The sequence below is a fragment of the Triticum urartu genome, chromosome 6, assembly GCF_003073215.2.
Source record: "Triticum urartu cultivar G1812 chromosome 6, Tu2.1, whole genome shotgun sequence".
Classification (NCBI taxonomy): domain Eukaryota; kingdom Viridiplantae; phylum Streptophyta; class Magnoliopsida; order Poales; family Poaceae; genus Triticum; species Triticum urartu.
Genome location: NC_053027.1, coordinates 145,788,486 through 145,805,874, shown reverse-complemented (window position 1 = coordinate 145,805,874; position 17,389 = coordinate 145,788,486). Strand labels below are relative to the sequence as shown.

The following is a 17,389-nucleotide window of genomic DNA, read 5'->3' as shown; positions in this document are numbered from 1 at the left end:
CACTTCTTCCCACTGTTATATGTTTGATGGTTATATATTTTCATGTCCTATTGATTCCCTTTTGTCATTGATGTTTGTCTATGTTAGTGTTTTAATTTACCGAGCATTACAAAAATACCAAAAAGATTGTTGAAGATAATCTGAACCTCTCTTTGGTTCTTTGTCATTTCCTTTGTTGATGATCCTTGTTAGATTTAGGTTTATTTCCCGTCTTCGTCACGCAATATCATGTTACCTAGCTTTAGCCGAGCGTAGCCGTTGATCGCCTAGTCCCTGTGGAGAACACGACATCCGCAGTTTGAGCATGAAAACCCCACTGTACATACAATCGATCATTTTGGCGCCGTTGCCGGGGACCAGCGTCGAGCGATTATGTTAGGATATAGACTAGGTTTACTTTAGTTCCTTGTTTAATTCGTCGTGTATTTCATTTTTAGTGTTTCTTTTATACTTTTCCCATTGTTGCCTCGGCTTATTAGGATACTAACCTTTTGACTAGTGTTTACTATTTATGAGCGTGCGTAGGAAATCTGAACTATTTACAGGCTGATTGATAATTACACTTGGTTGAGATATGGCGATGCTTCGTGATGTTTGGATGCCAAGTAACCAATGCTATTTCACAGGGCCACTTTGGCCATCTTTTGAGGTGGAAAATTTTGAGCTAAAGCCTGGTATTATTGCTTTGGTTCAACAACATCAGTTTGGAGGATTGCCTACTAAAGACCCTTATGAGCAGTTGCTCTGAGTCATGGAGTATTCAGATACAGTAAAGTACCATGGAGTTCCTCAAGATGTTATCAAGTGCATGCTGTTCACATTCTCTCTCCGAGATGATGCTCGTGCTTGGTATCGATCCTTGCCATCAAGATCATACAGTTGGAATGAGATATCACAAGCATTCTTGGATAAATATTTCCCACTACCCACTACACAAGTAGTCCGCGATCCGAGATGAGATCTTCAACTTCGTCTAGCATGAAGGCGAGAGTTTGTATGATGCTTGGGAGAGGTACAAAGCCTTATTTAGGAGATGTCCTAATCATGGGCTCGAGAGGTGGTTAGAGCTGCAGATATTCTATGGAGGATTGACTTTGGACACTCGAGCTTACGTCGATATGGCAGCGGGTGGAGCTATTACAAACAAGACACTTGATGATGCTTTTCTGCTGATTGAGAACATAGCCTTCCACCAACTTCAGTGGTACAATGAGAAGGCCACCTCTGGCCCAGTTGCTTGCTTGCAACAAATCACTTCATCTCAGCAAGAATCTCTTACACAAAAGCCGAAACCAGTTTCTCCGTGTGACAATATTGAGCTTTCATGGATTATCTTTGATGATGATGACACCATCCTAGTTGATGCACACATTTCAGATCATATGGATACTAGCATCCGAGATTCAGTTTTGCATTGTGATAATTCTTCTGTGGATGAACCAGAGCTACAGTTAGTTACTTTTGATATTGAGGAGAGATCTTTAGTTGATATTGATCATGTGCTGCTAGAGCCACATATGGAAAAGTTCACCTTCGATGATGTTAGCCGCATTGATTCCTCAACACTTGAGCCTGAGATGGGGAGCTTCATGGTTGATTATGGTGAGGTGGATTCAGATGTCAAGGATCCAAGCTCTATTATTTCACTTGTTGACACGAGTCCGGTGGAAATTTCTACTACCACACCTCACTTGGTATCTTCAATTGAGGTAGTCCTGAAGCTTCTTCCTAACTATCTCAGGTATGATCGCAACTTTCTCAACAAGATATGCCATATCATGGATACTGCCTATGCACCATGCGATTTGTTGATGATATCTATTTATCATATGCTCAATAGATATGCTTATGTGATAGGATACTCTATTGATGACTTAGAGGGCATTGTCCCTATCACTTGTATTGGCTTGTCTGTTGAGTTTTCTTTCAGGTTTACGCATGTATACCATTCATTGCGAGCTGACCAAGTTCGAGATGACATCCCATGGGATCCTGGTGGATTCACGGCATGGTGATGAGGAGAAGCAATGGGCACACGCGAAGAAGAGTGAAGATGGAGCAGACTTGAGGATAGAGAAGCAAAAACAGAAGAGCTGCAGTTTAGAGGGTGTCGAGCGAGTGCCACATCAAAGCCCGGTGAGATGTTTCATGACCCCAATCTTAATATATCATCCATTGATACATGCTGAAATCATTTGATATTTGGGTTGCTTGAGCCATTTCTTAAATGTTGTCCCACTGAATTTTATCTTTGACATATGGTGCTTGATGTGAATATGTGAACTGATTTCTGAATGCCTTGTAAACTAGTGATCTATACAATGATTACTTTGCTGAAATTAGTGAGAACTATTAGTTTTGAGTGCTCAAATCCCTAGTGCACTAGTACACTTAATCATTTTCTGCATTTGCCTTGATACACCTAGATCACTATGTTCAGATGATGTATTTGTGCCAAGTGTGTTCCCATTTAGAGCAATCACTTTATCACTATGGACTAGCATGCTATGCTCCCTGGATCGGTAGCATGTGAACCAGACATGGTTGAGTGATGATTCTTGTTTTTGTTCAAAAAAATTATATCTTATAATGAATAATAAGTCTGACTACCTACAGTGGCATGTCATGTTCCCTGGATCGGTGGCATGTGAAATCGGGTTAGCTTGGGTAGTAATTAATAAATAAATATGTAATTGTCGAACCAGGTGTATACCATGTTCTCTGGATCGGTGGTATGTTCCTTTGGGGAGACATATTTTTTTTTAATAATAATTGGTTGAGCCAGGTGTATACCATGTTCTCGGGATCAGTGGTATGTTCCTTCAGTGAGAATAATAAAATAATATGTGTGTTTCTTTCAAATTCAATAAGTGGTTCAACCACAATGTTATATCTCTATAAATAAGTGATTTGATCACAAGATTTAATTCCAGTTCATTTTGTTCTCAGGATCATGCTCTCTTTAGGAACCATTTGGCACAGTCATCACTTAAACTTGTTGATCCTCTTTTATCATTGTAAAAGTTTAAAATGACCATGCTTACTAGTATCCTACTGCTTTGTAGCACTCTTAACCATTGATTTTCACTAGCAAAGTTCAAAGCATGCTTTGTTTGGAGATCTACTTCACTTGGCATTCTCTAGTCAGCTCACTGTTCACAATCTTGCTCTTGTCATATTCCTTTGCTTGAGGACAAGCAAAGATTTAAGTGTGGGGGAACTTGATAAGCATATTTCATATACATAATTTGATGCTCAAATATACCATTAACTGAGATATATCCATCCATTCCTGCTAAGAATTGTTGAATATTTGAATGATAACCATAAAAGGGAATGTTGACTAGTGAATTGTCTATTTTGCAGCAAAGTGCGCAAAGGCACTATAAACTACAAGTTTCTATCCATGTGGCAATCGAGATGAGCATATAAAAGAAGAGAAGGAAGAGGGACTTGAGTGTGATGAATATTAAAGCTTCAAGGGCAAGAAAGAAAGAGTGGAGGGATCAACTTGTGAAGTAGGCAGAGAAGTAGAAGGGCCGAAGTGCAAAAGTGGAGATCTGAGGAGAGGATCAAAATCCCTAGAATTCCTCAATTTTGGATAGGGCCTAGGACACATCTCTCTCCCTCACACCTCCTTCTCCATATCGAGCCGCCGCCGCGGTCAGGCCGGCGTGGCAGCGCGCCACTGCATCTCCATCCACCCATACACCAACGCATCCACCAGTGCCACCATCTCCAACCACCCCGCACCATCCATCTCCAACCTCCAGCGCCACTGCGCCTCCACCACGCCTCAACCCCACGCTCGCGCGCCTGACTAGACGAGGTGTCTGATGCCCCGCACGACTCCCACTACGCCGACCTCCCTGCTGCTCGCTGCTCTTCCCTTACCTCGTTGTTGATCTTCTCCTTCTCCTTACCTCGTTGTTGCACTTCTCCTTCTCCTTACCTCGTTGCTGCACTTCTTCTTCTCCTTACCTTGCCGCTGCGCTGCTCCTTCTCCTAACCTTGCTGCTGTGCATCTCTGAACCCTCACCACGCTGCTGCTTCCCCTCTCACACCCCTGCTACTGCTCCTTCTCTGAATCCCGTAATGCTGCTGCCCCTCTCTCCATCCCCATGCTGCTGCTGTCCCCTTTTCTTGCTGCTGTTCCTTTCTGAAGAAAATGATCCGCTGCTGTTCTGAACTTGTTGCTGTTCTGAACTCTGGACTCTCACTGCTGATGTTCCTTTACTTCACTCTGTTTCTCTACATTCTCAAGTAATTTTGGTGTACTATGATTGTGTGATGATGCGATATGTTCAGTCCAGAGACACGTTGTTGTTCTTGCTTATTTGTAGCTCGATGTGAAACTAGTACTGTTATGTGTTTGTGCTCACTAGTTAAATTGATCACCTATGTACTACTTGCTGTAGAAACTTGCTACATTTTATAGTCCTTGTATCAGCTATGTACCTGTGATATATAAATGTGTGTGCGTGTGTTCGATTGTCATATATTCTCACTTATTCCCACTGTTATATGTTTGATGGTTATATATTTTCATGTCCTGTTGATTCCCTTTTGTCATTGATGTTTGTCTATGTTAGTGTTTTAATTTCTCAAGCATTACGAAAATACCAAAAAGATTGTTGAAGATAATCTGAACCTCCCTTTGCTTCTTTGTCATTTCCTTTGTTGATGATCCTTGTTAGAGTTAGGTTTATTTCCTGTCTTCGTCACGCAATATAATGTTACCTAGCTTTAGCCGAGCGTAGCCGCTGATCGCCTAGTCCCTGTGGAGAACACCACATCCGCAGTTTGGGCGTGAAAACCCCACTGTACTTACAATCGATCAATCACACTCATGTGCACGAGGATTTATTGCTGATGAACATACTATTTGCAAGAAGGACTCATGAGCATGAAGGTACATTTCCCATACTCACACCATTTGCTCGGATGCATATAGCGAAGATACATGTAACTCATGGCTTACTCTGTCATGCTTATGCTTTCACATGCTCCTATATTCCATATTTACATGTTTGCATACATGCAGGGGGAGCCTATGCATGTTACATGTCCTTCCAAAGCTTTACTTGTTAATCTTCATATCTTAATCTAAAGCTTTGATGTATGTTGTCATCAATTACCAAAAAGGGGGAAATTGAAAGCACAAGTGCTCCCTGTGTGATTTTGGTAATCAATGTCAACATATCTCTTGTTGGACTAATGTTTTCATCTAGTATGTTTCAGATAAGTTCAACAATGGAGTGGCATGGACTAGAGGATGTGGAACCCCTTCAAGATGATGAGGACAAAGGATTGGCTCAAGCTCAAAGCTCTGGACTCTACAGTTTCTATTTTAGTGATCCAAGATCACATTGAGTCCATAGGAAAGCCAATACTACTAAAAGGGAATGAGGTGTAGCTTAATGGCTTGCTTTCTCAAAGTGCTTAGTGATATGCTCCAAAGTCCTCAACCCCTTTCTCACATCCACATTTGTCCCAAACCAAAAGACAAACTCGACCCTACCGAAACTTTCTATCCGGCGCCACCGAGTTCTGTTGACATAGCCACTGCCAGAAACCCTAACCAATTCGGTTTTACCAATGGGATCTCGGTCTCACCGAGATGGGCTTTCAAACTCTCTGTTGCCTATTACAATAATTTCGGTCCCACCAAAATATGCAAACGGTCTCACCGAGTTTGCTTGGCCAACTCTCTGTTTCAATTATTACCCAAATCGGTCCCACTGAGTTTGTGTAATTGGTTAAACCAAGATGAGGCTTTACCCTAACCCTAGCACATCGGTCTAACAGTCACATTATGAACTAAATTGGTCTGACCGAGTTTTCTGATCCGGTCCCACCGAGTTTGGCAAATTGTGTGTAACAGTTAGATTTTGTTTGGAGACTATATATACCCCTCCACCCACTCTTCATTCGTGAAGAGAGCCATCAAAACATGCCTAAACTTCCATCATACATTTTCTGAGAGAGAACCACCTACGCTTGTGTTGAGGTCAAGATATTCCATTCCAACCACATAAATCTTGATCTCTATCCCTCCCCAAGTTGCTTTCCACTCAAATCATCTTTCCACCATATCCAATCCTATGAGAGAGAGTTGAGTGTTGGGGAGACTATCATTTGAAGCACAAGATCAAGGAGTTCATCATCAACACACCGTCTATTACCTTTTGGAGAGTGGTGTCTCCTAGATTGGTTAGGTGTCACTTGGGAGCCTCCGTCAAGATTGTGAAGTTGAACCAAGGAGTTTGTACGGGCAAGGAGATCGCCTACTTCATGAAGATCTACCCTAGTGAGGCAAGTCCTTCGTGGGCGATGGCCATGGTGGGATAGACAAGGTTGCTTCTTCGTGGACCCTTCGTGAGTGGAGTCCTCCGTGGACTCGCGCAACCGTTACCCTTCGTGGGTTGAAGTCTCCATCAACGTGGATGTACAATAGCACCATCTATCGGAACCACGCCAAAAATCTCCATGTCTCCAATTGCGTTTGCAAACTCCAATCCCATCCCTTTACATTCTTGCAAAGTTGCATGCTTTACTTTCCGCTGCCCATATACTCTTGTCATGCTTGCTTGATATGTATTGTGAATGTTTAAACATGTGCTAATACTCTACCTCAACCTGAAAAGGTTAAAAACTACCACTTTTCTTTGCTAAGTGTCTACCCCCCCCCCCTCTAGACACCTCTTCTCGATCCCTTTCAAAAGTGCATTCCTCAATGGTAAGCTTGAGGAAGAAGTATATGTTGCTCAACCCCCAGGTTTTGAAGATCCAAAGCATCCTAACAAAGTCTTCAGAATCAATAAGGCCCTCTATGGCCTCAAGCAGGCCCCTCGGGAGTGGTATGATACTTTGAAGGAATTCCTCATGAAGAAAGGCTTCAAACCCGGTTCACTTGACCCAACTCTTTTCACCAAAACCTACGATGATGAATTATTCGTGTGCCAAATATATGTTGATGATATTATCTTTGGATGTACTAACCAACATTATAGTGACGAATTTGCCTATATGATGAGTGAGGAATATCAAATGTCTATGATGGTAGAATTGAAATTCTTCTTAGGTCTTCAAATTCATCAACAGCGCAACGGCATCTTCATATCTCAAGAGAAATACCTCAAGGATGTGTTGAGGAAATTCGGCATTAAAGATTGCAAAGGCGTCAAAATCCCTATGCCCACAAATGGCCATCTATGCACTGATGAAAATAGTATAGATTTCGATAAAAAGGTATACCACTCCATGATTGGCTCCTTATTGTATCTATGTGCATCTAGGCCAGATATTATGCTTAGTGTTTGCATGTGTGCCCATTTTCAAGCTACACCGAAGGAATCACACCATAAGTTTGTGAAGCATATTATTCGATATCTAGCTCACACTCCTACACTTGGATTATGGTATCCCAAGGGCTTGGCTTTTGATCTCATTGGATATTTAGACTCTAACTTTGCTGGTGATCGTGTGAATCTCAAGTCAACATCAGGCACATGCCATTTCCTCGGACAATCTTTGGTATGGTGGTCCTCGAAGAAGCGGAACTATGTATCACTCTCTACTGCTGAACCTGAGTACATTGCTACTGGTTCATGTTGTGCTCAATTTATATGGATGAAGCAAACCCTAAGGACTACGACATCAATGTGAAGAATGTGCCACTCTTCTATGACAATGAGAGTGCCATCAAGATTGCTCATAACCCAGTTCAACACTGGAAGACAAAGCACATCCAGATTCTGAAGGAAATATGCCCTAGAGGCAATAATAAAGTTGTTATTTATATTTCCTTATATCATGATAAATGTTTATTATTCATGCTAGAATTGTATTAACAGGAAACTTAGTACAGGTGTGAATACATAGACAAACAAAGTGTCACTAGTATGCCTCTACTTGACTAGCTCGTTGAATCAAAGATGGTTAAGTTTCCTAGCCATAGACATGAGTTGTCATTTGATTAACGGGATCACATCATTAGGGAATGATGTAATTTACTTAACCCATCCGTTAGCTTAGCACGATAATCATTTAGTTTGTTGCTATTGCTTTCTTCATGACTTATACATGTTCCTATGACTATGAGATTATGCAACTCCCGAATACCGGAGGAACACTTTGTGTGCTACCAAACATCACAACGTAACTGGGTGATTATAAAGGTGCTCTACAGGTGTCTCTGATGGTACTTGTTGAGTTGACATAGATCAAGATTAGGATTTGTCACTCTGATTGTCGGAGAGGTATCTCTGGGCCCTCTCGGTAATGCACATCACTATAAGCCTTGCAAGCATTGTAACTAATGAGTTAGTTGCGGGATGATGTATTACAGAACAGGTAAAGAGACTTGCCGGTAATGAGATTGAGCTAGGTATTGAGATACCGATGATCAAATTTCGGGCAAGTAACATACCAATGACAAAGGGAATAACGTATGTTGTTATGCGGTTTGACCGATAAAGATCTTCATAGAATATGTAGGACCCAATATGAGCATCCAGGTTCTGCTATTGGTTATTGATCAGAGATGAGTCTCGGTCATGTCTACATAGTTCTCGAACCCATAGGGTCCGCACGCTTAACGTTCGATGACGATCGGTATTATGAGTTTATGTGTTTTGATGTACCAAAGCTAGTTCGGAGTCCCGGATGAGATCGGGGACATAAAAAGGAGTCTTGAAATGGTTGAGACGTAAAGATCGGTATATTGGACGACTATATTCGGACATCGGAAAGGTTTCGTGTGATTCGGGTATTTTTCAGAGTACTGGAGAGTTACGGGAATTCGCCGGGGAGTATATGGGCCTTATTGGGCTTTAGGGGAAAGAGAGAGAGGAATTTGCGCACCCCCCAAGGCCTAGTCTGAATTTGACTAGGGGGAGGGGCAGCGCCCCCTCCTTCCTTCTCTTCTCTTTTCCCTTTCCTTCTCTCCTATTCCTACTACATGGAAGGGGGAATCCTACTCCCGGTGGGAGTAGGACTCCCTAGGGCGCGCCATAGGAGGGCCGGCCCTCCCCCTCCTCCACTCCTTTATATACGTGGCCAGGGGGCACCCATAGACAGACAAGTTGATCATTGATCCCTTAGCCGTGTGCGGTGCCCCCCTCCACCATAATCCACCTCGATCATATCGTAGCGGTGCTTAGGCGAAGCCCTGCGTCGGTAGCAACATCATCACCGTCATCATGCCGTCATGCTGATGGAACTCTCTCGTGAAGCTCTGCTGGATCGGAGTTCATGGGACGTCATCGAGGGATCGGTCGGATCGTGAATACGTACGACTACATCAACTGCGTTTTCATAATGCTTCTGCTTACGGTCTATGAGGGTACGTGGATGATACTCTCCTCTCTCGTTGCTATGCATCACCATGATCTTGCGTGTGCATAGGAATTTTTTTTGAAATTACTATGTTCCCCAATAGTGGCATCCGAGCCAGGTTTATGCATAGATGTTATATGCACGAGTAGAACACAAAGGAGTTGGGGGCATGGGTATATACATATTGCTTGCCGTCACTAGTTGATTCTTGATTCAGCGGCATTGTTGGATGAAGCGGCCTAGACCGACATTACACGTACGCTTACACGAGACTGGTTCTACCGGTGCGCTGCGCACACAGGTGTCTAGTGGGTGTCTATTTCTCTGGCTTTAGTTGAATCAGATTCAATGAATAGGGTTCTTTCTGAAGATCAAAAAGCAATCACTATACCGCGTTGTGGTTTTTGATGCGTAGGTAAGACGGTTCTAGCTCAATCCGTAGCAGCCACGTAAAACTTGCAACAACAAAGTAGAGGACGTCTAACTTGTTTTTGTAGGGCATGTTGTGATGTGATATGGTCAAGACATGATGCTAAATTTTATTGTATGAGATGATCATGTTTTTTAACACAGTTATCGGCAACTGGCAGGAGCCATATGGTTGTCGCTTTATTGTATGAAATGCAATCGCCATGTAATTTCTTTACTTAATCACTAAGCGGTAGTGATAGTCATAGAGGCAATAGTTGGCGAGACGACAACGATGCTTCGATGGAGATCAAGGTGTCAAGCTAGTGACGATGGTGCTTTGGAGATGGAGATCAAAGGCACAAGATGATGATGGCCATATCATATCACTTATATTGATTGCATGTCATGTTAATCCTTTATGCATCTTATTTTGCTTAGTTCGGTGGTAGCACTATAAGATGATCTCTCACTAAATTTCAAAGTATAAGTGTTCTCCCTGAGTATGCACCGTTGCCAAAGTTCATCGTGCCGAGACACCACGTGATGATCGGGTGTGATAAGCTCTACATTCATATACAACGGGTGCAAGCCAGTTTTGCACACGCAGAAATACTCGGGTTAAACTTGACGAGCCTAGAGGCAATAATAAAGTTATTATTTATTTCCTTATATCATGATAAATGTTTATTATTCATGCTAGAATCGTATTAACCGGAAACATAATACATGTGTGAATACATAGACAAACAGTATGTCACTAGTATGCCTCTACTTGACTAGCTCGTTGAATCAAAGATGGTTAAGTTTCCTAGCCATATACATGAGTTGTCATTTGATTAACGGGATCACATCATTAGAGAATGATGTGATTGACTTGACCCATTCCGTTAGCATAGCACTTGATCGTTTAGTTTGTTGCTATTGCTTTCTTCATGACTTATACATGTTCCTATGACTATGAGATTATGCAACTCCCATTTACCGGAGGAACACTTCGTGTGCTACCAAATGTCACAACGTAACTGGGTGATTATAAAGGTGCTCTACAGGTGTCTCCGAAGGTACTTGTTGGGTTGGCGTATTTCGAGATTAGGATTTGTCACTCCGATTGTCGGAGAGGTATCTCTGGGCCCACTCGGTAATGCACATCACTATAAGCCTTGCAAGCATTGCAACTAATGAGTTAGTTGCGGGATGATGTGTTACGGAACGAGTAAAGAGACTTGCCGGTAACGAGATTGAACTAGGTATTGAGATACCGACGATCGAATCTCGGGCAAGTAACATACCGATGACAAAGGGAACAACGTATGTTGTTATGCGGTTTGACCGATAAAGATCTTCCTAGAATATGTAGGAGCCAATATGAGCATCCAGGTTCCGCTATTGGTTATTGACCGGAGACGTGTCTCAGTCATGTCTACATAGTTCTCGAACCCGTAGGGTCCGCACGCTTAAAGTTCGATGGCGGTTATATTATGAGTTTATGTGTTTTGATGTACCGAAGGCGTTCGGAGTCCCGTATGAGATCGGGGACATGGCGAGGAGTCTCGAAATGGTCGAGTCGTAAAGATCGATATATTGGACGACTATATTCGGACATCGGAAAGGTTTCGAGTGATTCGGGTATTTTCGGGAGTACCGGGGAGTTACGGGAATTCGTATTGGGCCTTAATGGGCCATACGGGAAAGGGGAGAAAGGCCTCAAAGGGTGGCCGCACCCCTCCCCATGGGCTGGTCCAAATTGGACTAGGGAGGGGGGCGCCCCCTTCCTTCCTTCTCCTTTTCCCTTCCCTTTCCTTCCCTCCTACTCCTACTACTTGGAAGGGCTCCTAGTTCTACTAGGAAAGGGGGAATCCTACTCCCGGTGGGAGTAGGACTCCCCTAGGGCGCACCATAGAGAGGGCCGGCCCTCCCCCTCCTCCACTCCTTTATATACGGGGGCAGGGGGCACCCCAAAGACACACAAGTTGATCGTCTCTTAGCCGTGTGCGGTGCCCCCCTCCACCATAGTCCACCTCGATAACATTGTAGCGGTGCTTAGGCAAAGCCCTATGTCGGTAGGACATCAACATAGTCACCACGCCGTCGTGCTGACGAAACTCTCCCTCAACACTCGGCTGGATTGGAGTTCGAGGGACGTCATCGGGCTGAACGTGTGCTGAACTCGAAGGTGCCGTACGTTCGGTACTTGATCGGTCGGATCATGATGATGTATGACTACATCAACTGCGTTGTGCTAAGGCTTCCGCTTACGTTCTACGAGGGTACGTGGACACACTCTCCCCTCTCGTTGCTGTGCATCACCATGATCTTGCGTGTGCATAGGAAAATTTTGAAATTACTACGTTCCCCAACAGTGGCATCCGAGCCAGGTTTTATGTGTTGATATAAGATGCACGAGTAGAACACAAGTGATTTGTGGGCGATATAAGTCATACTGCTTACCAGCATGTCATACTTTGGTTCGGCGGTATTGTTGGATGAAGCGGCCCGGACCGACATTACGCATACGCTTACGCGAGACTGGTTCTACCGACGTGCTTTGCACATAGGTGGCTGGTGGGTGTCAGTTTCTGCAACTTTAGTTGAACCGAGTGTGGCTACTCCCGGTCCTTGCAAAGGTTAAAGCAGCACCAACTTGACAAACTATCATTGTGGTTTTGATGCGTAGGTAAGAACGGTTCTTGCTAAAGCCTGTAGCAGCCACGTAAAACTTGCAACAACAAAGTAGAGGACGTCTAACTTGTTTTTGCAGGGCATGTTGTGATGTGATATGGTCAAGACAGATGCTAAATTTTATTGTATGAGATGATCATGTTTTGTAACCGAGTTATCGGCAACTGGCAGGAGCCATACGGTTGTAGCTTTATTGTATGCAGTGCAATTGCGCTGTAATGCTTTACTTTATCACTAAGCGGTAGTGATAGTCGTGGAAACACAAGATTGGCGAGACGACAACGATACTACGATGGTGATCAAGGTGTCGCGCCGGTGACGATGGTGATCATGACGGTGCTTCGGAGATGGAGATCATAAGCACAAGATGATGATGGCCATATCATATCACTTATATTGATTGCATTTGATGTTTATCTTTTATGCATCTTATCTTGCTTTGATTGATGGTAGCATTATAAGATGATGTCTCACTAAATTTCAAGATAAAAGTGTTCTCCCTGAGTATGCACCGTTGCCAAAGTTCGTCGTGCCCAGACACCACGTGATGATCGGGTGTGATAAGCTCTACGTCCATCTACAACGGGTGCAAGCCAGTTTTGCACACGCAGAATACTCAGGTTAAACTTGACGAGCCTAGCATATGCAGATATGGCCTCGGAACACTGAGACCGAAAGGTCGAGCGTGAATCATATAGTAGATATGATCAACATAGTGATGTTCACCATTGAAAACTACTCCATCTCACGTGATGATCGGACATGGTTTAGTTGATTTGGATCACGTGATCATTTAGATGACTAGAGGGCTGTCTATCTAAATGGGAGTTCTTAAGTAATATGATTAATTGAACTTTAATTTATCATGAACTTAGTCCTGATAGTATTTGCATATCTATGTTGTAGATCAATAGCTCGCGATGTAGGTCCCCGTTTATTTTTGATATGTTCCTAGAGAAAAACTAAGTTGAAAATGTCAGTAGCAATGATGCAGATTGGATCCGTGATCTGAGGATTATCCTCATTGCTGCACAAAAAATTTATGTCCTTGATGCACCACTAGGTGACAGACCTATTGCAGGAGCATATGCACACGTTATGAATGTTTGACAAAGGTCGATATGATGACTACTTGATAGTTTAGTGCACCATGCTTTACGGCTTAGAATCGGGGCTTCAAAGACGTTTTGAACGCCATGGAGCATATGAGATATTCCAAGAGTTGAAATTAGTATTTCAGACTCATGCCAATGTCAAAAGGTATGAGACATTTGACAAGCACTTTGCCTACAAGATGGAGGAGAATAGCTCAGCTAGTGAGCATGTGCTCAGAATTTCTGAGTACTACAATCACTTGAATCAAGTGGGTGTTAATCTTCCAGATAAGATAGTGATTGACAACATTCTCTAGTCACTATCACCAAGTTACTGAAACTTCATGATGAACTATAATATGCAAGGGATAACGAAAATGATTCCCAAGCTCTTCGTGATGCTGAAATCAATGAAGCTACAAATCAAGAAAAGCATCAAGTGTTGATGGTTGACAAGACCATTAGTTTCAAGAAAAGGGCAAAGGGAAGAAGGGGAACTTCAAGAAGAACGGCAAGGAAGCTTCTCAAGTGAAGAATCCCAAGTCTAGACCTAAGCCTGAGACTAAGTGCTTCTACTTCAAAGGGACTAGTCACTGGAAGCTGAACTGCCCCAAGTATTTGGCGGATAAGGAGGATGGCAAAGTGAACAAAGGTATATTTGATATACATGTTATTGATGTGTACTTTACTACTGTTTATAGCAAACCATTAGTATTTGATACTAGTTTAGTTGCTAAAGATTAGTAACTCGAAACAGGAGTTGCAGAATGAACAGAGACTATTTAAGGGTGAAGTGACGATGTGTGTTGGAAGTGGTTCCAAGATTGATATGATCATCATCGCACACTCCCTATACTTTCGGGATTGGTGCTGAACCTAAATAAATGTTATTTGGTGTTTGCGTTAAGCATGAATATGATTTGATCATGTTTATTGCAATACGGTTATTCATTTAAAGTCAGAGAATAATTGTTGTTCTGTTTACATGAATAAAACCTTCAATGGTCATACACCCAAAGTGAATGGTTTATTGAATCTTGATCATAGTGATACACATAATATTGAAGCCAAAAGATGCAAAGTTAATAATGATAGTGCAACTTATTTGTGGCACTACCGTTTAGGTCATATTGGTGTAAAGCGCATGAAGAAAATCCATGCTGATGGGCTTTTGGAATCACTTGATTATGAATCAGTTGATGCTTGTGAACCATGCCTCATGGGCAAGATGACTAAGACTCCGTTCTCCGGAACAATGGAGCGATCAACAAACTTGTTGGAAATAATACATACTGATGTATGCAGTCCGATGAGTGTGGAGGCTCGCGGCAGGTATCATTATTTTCTGACCTTCACAAATGATTTGAGTAAAATATGGGTATATCTTCTTGATTAAACATAAATATGAAACATTTGAAAAGTTCAAATAATTTTAGAGTGAAGTGGAAAATCATCGTAACAAGAAAATAAAGTTTCTACGATCTGATCGTGGAGGAGAATATTTGAGTTATAAGTTTGGTCTTCATTTGAAACAATGCGGAATAGTTTCGCAACTCACGCCACCTGGAACACCACAGCGTAATGGTGTGTCCGAACATCGTAACCGTACTTTATTAGATATGGTGCAATCTATGATGTCTCTTACTGATTTACCACTATCGTTTTGGGGTTATGCATTAGAGACAGCTGCATTCACGTTAAATAGGGCACCATCTAAATCCGTTAAGATGACTCCATATGAACTGTGGTTTGGCAAGAAACCAAAGTTGTCGTTTTTTAAAGTTTGGGGTTGCGATGCTTATGTGAAAAAGTTTCAACCTGATAAGCTCGAACCCAAATCGGAGAAATGTGTCTTCATAGAATACCCAAAGGAAACTGTTGGGTACACCTTCTGTCACAGATCCAAAGGCAAGATCTTTGTTGCTAAAAGTGGATCCTTTCTAGAGAAGGAGTTTCTCTCGAAAGAAGTGAGTGGGAGGAATGTAGAACTTGATGAGGTAATTGTGTCTGCTCCCTTATTGGAAAGTAGTTCATCACAGAAATCTGTTCCTGTGACTCCTACACCAATTAGTGAGGAAGTTAATGATGATGATCATGTAACTTCAGATCAAGTTACTACCAAACCTCGTAGGTCAACCAGAGTGAGATCCACACCAGAGTGGTACGGTAATCTTGTTCTGAATGTCATGTTACTTGACCATGACGAACCTACAAACTATGAGGAAGCGATGATGAGCCTAGATTCCGCGAAATGGCTAGAGGCCATGAAATCTGAGATGGGATCCATGTATGAGAACAAAGTATGGACTTCGATTGACTTGCCCGATGATCGGTGAGTCACTAAGAATAAATGGATCTTCAAGAGGAAGACGGACACTGATAGTAGTGTTAGTATCTACAAAGATCGAATAGTTGCAAAATGTTTTTGACAAGTTCATGGTGTTGACTATGATGAGATTTTCTCACTCGCATCGATGCTTAAAAGTCTGTGTGAATCATGTTAGCAGTCCCTTCATTTTATGAAATCTGGCAAATGGATGTCAAAACTGTATTCCTTCATGGATTTCTTACAAGAAGAGTTGTATATGATGCAACCAGAAGGTTATGTCAATCCTAAAGGTGCTAACAAAGTGAGCAAGCTCCAGCGATCCATCTATGGATTGGCGCAAGCATCTCGGAGTTGGAATATATGCTTTGATAAAGTGATCGAAGCATATAGTTTTATACAGACTTGCGGTGAAGCCTGTATTTACAAGAAAGTGTGTGGGATCACTACAACATTTCTGATAAGTATATGTGAATGACATATTGTTGACCGAAAATAATGTAGAATTTTCTGGAAAGCATAAAGGAGTGTTTGAAAAGAGTTTTTTCAAATACAGACCTCGATGAAGCTGCTTACACATTGAGCATCAAGATCTATAGAGATAGATCAAGACGCTTGATAATTTTTTTTTCAATGAGTACATACCTTGAGAAGATTTTGAAGTAGTTCAAAATGGAACAGTCAAAGAAGGAGTTCTTGCCTGTGTTGCAAGGTGGGAAGTTGAGTAAAGACTCAAAACCCGACCATAGCAGAAAATAGAAAGAGAATGAAAAGTCATTCCCTATGCCTCAGTCATAGGTTCAATAAAGTATGCTATGATGTTTACCAGTCCTACTGTATACCTTAGCATCTTTCTGGCAAGGGAGTACAATAGTGATCTAGGAGTAGATCATTGGACAACGGTCAAAATTATCCTTAGAGGACTAAGGAAATATCTATCGGTTATGGAGGTGATAAAAGAGTTCGTCGTAAAGAGTTACGTCGATGCAAGCTTTTTACATCGATGTAGATGACTCTAAATCTCGATCTGGATACATATTGAAAGTGGGAGCAATTAGCTAGAGTAGGTCCGTACAGAGCATTGTAGACATAGAAATTTGCGAAATACATACGGATCTGAATGTTGCAGACCCGCAGGCTAAAGTTCGCTCACAAGCAAAACATGATCACTCTTTTGGGTATTAATCACATAGCGATGTGAACTAGATTACTGACTCTAGTAAACCCTTTGGGTATTAGTCACATGGAGATGTGAACTAATCACATAAAGATGTGAACTAGATTATTGACTCTAGTGCAAGTGGGAGACTGAAGGAAATATGCCCTAGAAGCAATAATAAAGTTGTTATTTATGTTTCCTTATATAATGATAAATGTTTATTATTCATGCTAGAATTGTATTAACCAGAAACTTAGTAGATGTGTGAATACATAGACAAACAAAGTGTCACTAGTATGCCTCTACTTGACTAGCTCATTGAATCAAAGATGGTTAAGTTTCCTAGCCATAGACATGAATTGTCATTTGATTAACCGGATC

At 42.0% G+C, this 17,389-nt stretch overlaps 1 non-coding gene across 1 annotated transcript; it reads right to left on the bottom strand.

Annotated features, from left to right (window-relative positions):
• Window positions 1-947: 947 nt before the first annotated feature.
• On the bottom strand, window positions 948-1,051 carry LOC125517706. Its single transcript, XR_007287749.1, has one exon. It is a non-coding gene; the product is annotated as a small nucleolar RNA R71 (small nucleolar RNA).
• Window positions 1,052-17,389: the final 16,338 nt, after the last annotated feature.